The sequence below is a fragment of the Mustela nigripes genome, chromosome 14, assembly GCF_022355385.1.
Source record: "Mustela nigripes isolate SB6536 chromosome 14, MUSNIG.SB6536, whole genome shotgun sequence".
Lineage (NCBI taxonomy): Eukaryota > Metazoa > Chordata > Mammalia > Carnivora > Mustelidae > Mustela > Mustela nigripes.
In genome coordinates, this window is record NC_081570.1 from 72671774 (window position 1) to 72677789 (window position 6016).

Below are 6016 nucleotides of genomic sequence, written 5' to 3' on the forward strand. Positions count from 1 at the left end.
CAAAATTTTTGGCCTGGAAGTTAAATTAGAAAAAAATATCCAGGTGAGCAGTTCAGGAAGACAAAAGAATGGGGATTTTGAGAAGTTACAAGACATAGAAGATAGAGTGAGTAATGCTAAAACACATTTAGGTCCCTCCAGAAGGGGAGTAGAGGGAGATGAAGCAAAAATAAGATGGAAAAAAATAATGAATGCTAAATGTACAGAACTGATTAAAGAGCCAATTGAAATACTGAAGACCTCAACTCCAAAAATCCCAGGCAAGATAATTTTTAAAAGTCTAATCCTAATCACATCACAGTGACAGTGGCAGAACACTGAAGAGAGAGATAATAGAAGGCTCTCAAAAATAACAATTAGACTGACAGATGACTTCTCAACAGCAACAATGGAAGCCAGATGTAAGCTGAACATTTGTTTTCATTAAGCAGACAGAATTGTCAAGCTGGAATTCTATACACAGGAAGCATACTTTTAAGAATGAGTAAAAAGTAAGGATATTTCAGGGAAATAAGAATTGAGAGAAAGATCATTACTAAGAACATGTCTTGAGGTAAGAAAAGAACGCTAGTTAGAAGATCTGAGAGACAAAAAGAAATGAAGAGCAAAGTTAGCCAAAATGTGAGTAAATATAAACAATTACTGATTATTTATAAATAAAAATATTTTGGTTTTAAATATATAGAATTAAGATATATGAAAATGATAATATAAATTGGGAGTGGGGTTTGAAATTCAAGTTTTCTAAGGTCCTTGTTTAATTGGAACAAAATATAATTTTAGTAACTTTAGAGTTTCATGTTAAGCTCATTCATGTTAAAATTTCTAGAAAAATAATAGAGCATATAACTTTTTTTTTAATTTTTTATTTTTTATAAACATATATTTTTATCCCCAGGGGTACAGGTCTGTAAATCACCAGGTTTACACACTTCACAGCACTCACCAAAGCACATACCCTCCCCAATGTCCATAATCCCACCCCCTTCTCCCAAACCCCCTCCCCCCAGCAACCCTCAGTTTGTTTTGTGAGATTAAGAGTCACTTATGGTTTGTCTCCCTCCCAATCCCATCTTATAACTTCTGAACTATTAGAGGAGAAAAAAAATGGCAAGGGAACTGTCTGACAGTCTTCAGCCCAGTAAGGTTCACCACAAGGAAGACTGCTTCCGTATGATTTATTTGCATACAGAACAATTGACTTTACAGAGAAAATTTGCTCTATGGCTGACACTTTGGGCCTTAAACTCAAATAAAATATCTGCTATGCATGGATAATTAAATTATTCAGTAGATATCAGAAAATAACTATGTTCCAGCACAAATATATCACTACTATGTCAAAAACTACTCAGACCACATGGCCTCTCAACACTGAGGTCTCTTCATTAATCAAGAGCTATCCCTGACTTCTTAAACCCACTGTATGGAATGACTGGTGCTATTGGGAACCCCACTGAATATCCTAAAAAATAATGCTTCCTATTTGAATTGCATGTAGTATATGATCTCATTCAATTTCTATGGAAACTCTTAGAGGTAGATGTTAATTTATGCTATAAATGAGGAGATACTGGCTATAGAAGTTGAAACAATTTGTACAGAGTAAACTAGTTGTATATGTAGATTTCAAACACTAATCTCCTGGCTGCCTATAAAACTCTAAAATATTCCCAAGTCAAGTGGCAAACTTAACTAAATTTCTCCAAAAGTAGTTTAATCACAATGCTTTACAAAATATTTAACTTTCTAGATGTTTATTTTCTGTACCATAAATTGTCTTCCTAACCCATCATGCCTATATTTTACTGTATGTGTTTAATATGTGTTTATGTATACACTTCAAACTACCCAAATAATTTCATTTCAATGAAGTAGCAAATATCGATTCCTGACAAAGGACTATGAAGAAATGATTCAGTGGTTCAATACTGGGTCCTTCCCTTGGTTATCATCTTCTTTCAAAATTTTTAAACTTCTTTTAAACTTTTTTTAAAACTTCTCCTCATGTCATCCATAAGTATATCCACAAATATAACAACAACAACAACAAAAATTTTTTTCATGGCTTTTAAGGAATGAATGATTAAAATGCAAGCTAAGTGTGGCTTCTTAGAAACTATTTACTATTTGTTAACCTTTTTGAGTAATGAAAAGATAGCCCTAAAATGAAATATTTGTTAACTGGTAATTAAACTTTAGGTGATACTGGTTTTACTGAAATTTTAGAAATAAGTATTTTTTAAACATCCACTGATTTAGAAATCATATCACAAAGCAAGAAATTGATTCTCTGCTAAATAAATATCAATTGGTATATCTTATAATTTGAATGGCATTAGCTCTGCATAATTTTTTAATACCACACATTGGTAATTTGAAAGATATTGGTTCAGTGAGACATATAAATCTTCCAAACGTTGATATATTTTGTTATTCAACACCAAAAACTCACATTAATTAATACCACCACCAAATTCATCAGATAAGTCCTTAAGTATAGAAAAGCTGTCAAATTTGCTATAACACATGGTTTCTAAAATTCTAATTTTTAAAAGCTTAAACTTTATCATTGGCAACAAATGCTATTGGTTGGTTATCTTCCTCCATGATGACATTTTTTAAAACAGACTGCAAAATATCTAAGTCTGAAAAACCATAGTTCATCAGTTTTGTTTTTTTTCAAGTAAAAATGGTTCTTGCAAAAATGACTAGTTCAGCACGTACCTTTCAAACAGGTGTTTTTTCTCAAGTACAAATATCATACTTTGCTATGCAGCAAAAGTGTTATTTCATCACAAAGAATATAAAAAAGATGTGTATTCAGGATTAGAGATTTTAATAAAGTTACTTTTTACTGCTTCATCAATTCTGTTCTTAAGGAAAACAGACATTGTTTTATTTTCATTTATTTTAATTTTGTGGAGGGGAGGGGAAGAAGAGGGAGAGAGAGAATCCCAAGCAGACTTCCCACTGAACATGCACCCCCATGACCCCAAGATCATGACCAAAGCTGAAATCAGGAGTCAGATGTCTAATCAACTGAGCCACCAGGTCATTGTTTTATGCTGCAAGTGTTTGGCAGTGAAGAACTCAAATGAGTATAAGTATAGTTTAATCTCACTATTTACATTTGTGCTAAGGTCCCAACAGTTTTATCCTCTATATGTTTTGCATCACCATTAAATGCGAACACATTGTAAAGTAACAATAACTTCTTACTATCATTATCAAAAGTTTGACCATTAAGATCCTCTGACAGGGTCTTGGAGACATTTAGGGGTCTGTAAACCATACTTGAGAACCATGGATTTAGATCACCCTGAATTTACCCTTCAGGTTGAGATAGGAGTTACCTTTATGTCAGTCACATGAGAGGTGAAGATATCTGAACAAAACTAAAGTTCTATTAGCAAAGAGGAAAGGGTAAATGGATATCAAATCACCCTTCAGAATATGCTATAGCAATATAGGAGTTAACAAAGTTATTTATGATAATGTTAAATATAAAAATCACAATAATAAATTGCATAATAGAGTATTCTCTGAATTAAAATAATGTTCAATGTTGTAGGAAGAGCAATGAAAAAAATTAATAAAAATAATTACAGTGCCCAGAAGGTTCACTAGATCAGAAACATCTTGAAGATAATATAGATCATAACTCAATCTTATATACCTCTGCCTAGCAGAGCACATGACACATAGCAAATGTCAATTGAGTTTGTTGAATAAATGAATGAATGAGTAAATGAACAAACAGATTAATCAGTTAAAAGAATAAAGAGAATATTCATAAATGCTGAGCATTAATATCAGTAGCAAATAGAATGATGATCCAAACGTGATGACATGGAAGAAGGAGGAAAGAAAAAGAGGAACTAAAAAAGAAAATTCTAAGGGAATACCTACACAGAAATTAAGCTGCAAATTGACCGTATTCTTCTATTTCAAATTTGTGTAACAGTTCATTAATTCCAACATAATCTCTATAGGGATTAACTGTGACATCTAAGAATGACTGTACTGGAGCATGAGTGGTTATATGGGTTAGGATAGTTCAAAAATCTATGAATTAGTAACTCTAAGTTTTCATGACAAACAGCCAAAAGAAAATTCTATTATTTAATCTAAAATTAAAACAAGATAAAAATTCTATTGATTCATACAAATTAATCATAGAAATTCACATTCTCTTGAATCTTCTACTGTCAATCTCTAGAGTATAATAGAAACAAAAAAACTACTTTCACAATAATTTTCAAGGTTAACACTCACTGACTTACCTTTTTAAGAAGGAGTAAAAGTCATATATATACTTTAAAAACATAGATTCTGAAACTGGATGACCTGAGTTCAAATTCCAAATTTATTCCTTCCTGGAAGTGTGATCTAGAGAAAACTAATAAACTTCTCCATGCCTTAGTTTCCTGAAGAATGATACACCCTAAAGACTTTTCTGATTTCCCTTCATTGTATAAAATCTATTCCCCAACTTCTGGCTCCCTAGCACTGTATCTGTATCCCTCTTATAGAACTTTACTACCTTGTATTTCAGTCTTTTTTATTCGAATCCAATTCATGCCAATGAGTCTGCAAGTTTTCTGGACATACTGCTTGTGTTTTACTCATTTTGTAGCCTTTAAAGAGCACAGCACTAAGCCTGGCACAAGGAAGCACTCATGTAAGTATTTTTTAATATTAATTTATAGGCACAATGAAAATAAAGGAATATTAATTGAGGGCCTATTTTATACTAGCACCTGTACACATAAGAGCTTTCACACATGTTATTTCATTTACCCTCAAAACATTCCTTCCAGAGAGCTAATACTGTCTGCATTTTATAATTTAGAGAATTTAGAATGAGAGGAGTTTAACTAACTAAATAAATCTATCTCTTTCCTCCAATGAGGAAATGTATATTGGGAGGTAGGGGAGGTATTCTATGTATACTAATAAAAACAAACGCAATACAGTTTATATAAGTGATTCAAATGAGGACAAAAGGAAGGAGCCTAATGTGGATAATTTAAGATTTTATGGGTGAGACCATACCAAAGTGGGACTAAAAGCAAAGAAAATCATCAATAGTTAGAGATGGCCAAAGAACATTATAATGAGCTCACAGTTTCGCTTCTGATCTAGTCTTTTTGCAGTAGGTTCAGAGACTATTCCCCAGTTAAACACTGGAAGACTATATTTAAAATTTTACAAAAGAAGCCAATGAAAATATAGAATGGAAAAGATTTATAGCAAGCTTTGTATTCATAATATAATATATAATGTTTAATAATAATGGGTAATATTTAGTGAGTGTTCGTCAGGTGCCAGAAGTCTTGTATGAAGTCCTTTCCAAAGAGCCATACACCTGTTATTAAGAATCATGTGACTGTTAGTGACCAAGGCAAGGGTTAGCTTTAGATTTACCTGACTCTAAAGCCAGCTCACAAGGCTATGTGTAGAACTATTTTAAGCTAAGGGACATTGGTAGACTTGTGTTCAGTTCAAAATAGAAATCTTAATCAAAGCATATTAAGTTTCACCTGGGTGGCTCAGTTGGTTAAGTGTCTTCCCACAGCATAGGTCATGATGTCAGGGTCCTGGGATTGAGCCCTATTTAAGGCTCCCTGCTCAGGGAGAGTCTGTTTCTCCCTCAGCCTATCTGTCCCCCACCCATTCATGTTCACTCTCTCTCTTAAATAAAAATCTTTTTAAAAATTTTAAAGCATATTTAGTTTTCAAATAATATAAGACTTATAGTATTGAATAGTATTTGAAAGCTGAAATACACAAGTAGTTACCACAAAAGGTAATAAAAAAAACCATTTTCTTCTTGATCCATAGTTGTCCCTGATGACTATACTTGTATTACTCCCACCTAAAGAAAGTCTTTGACCCTAATTCATTGCCGCTCCCAATCCAGTTCCTTCATTTGCCTTTTGTTTTGTTTTGTTTTTTTAACCACACTTGTTTCATCAGCTCTTTCCTAGTGCTTTTTTATTTTAGTGCTTCA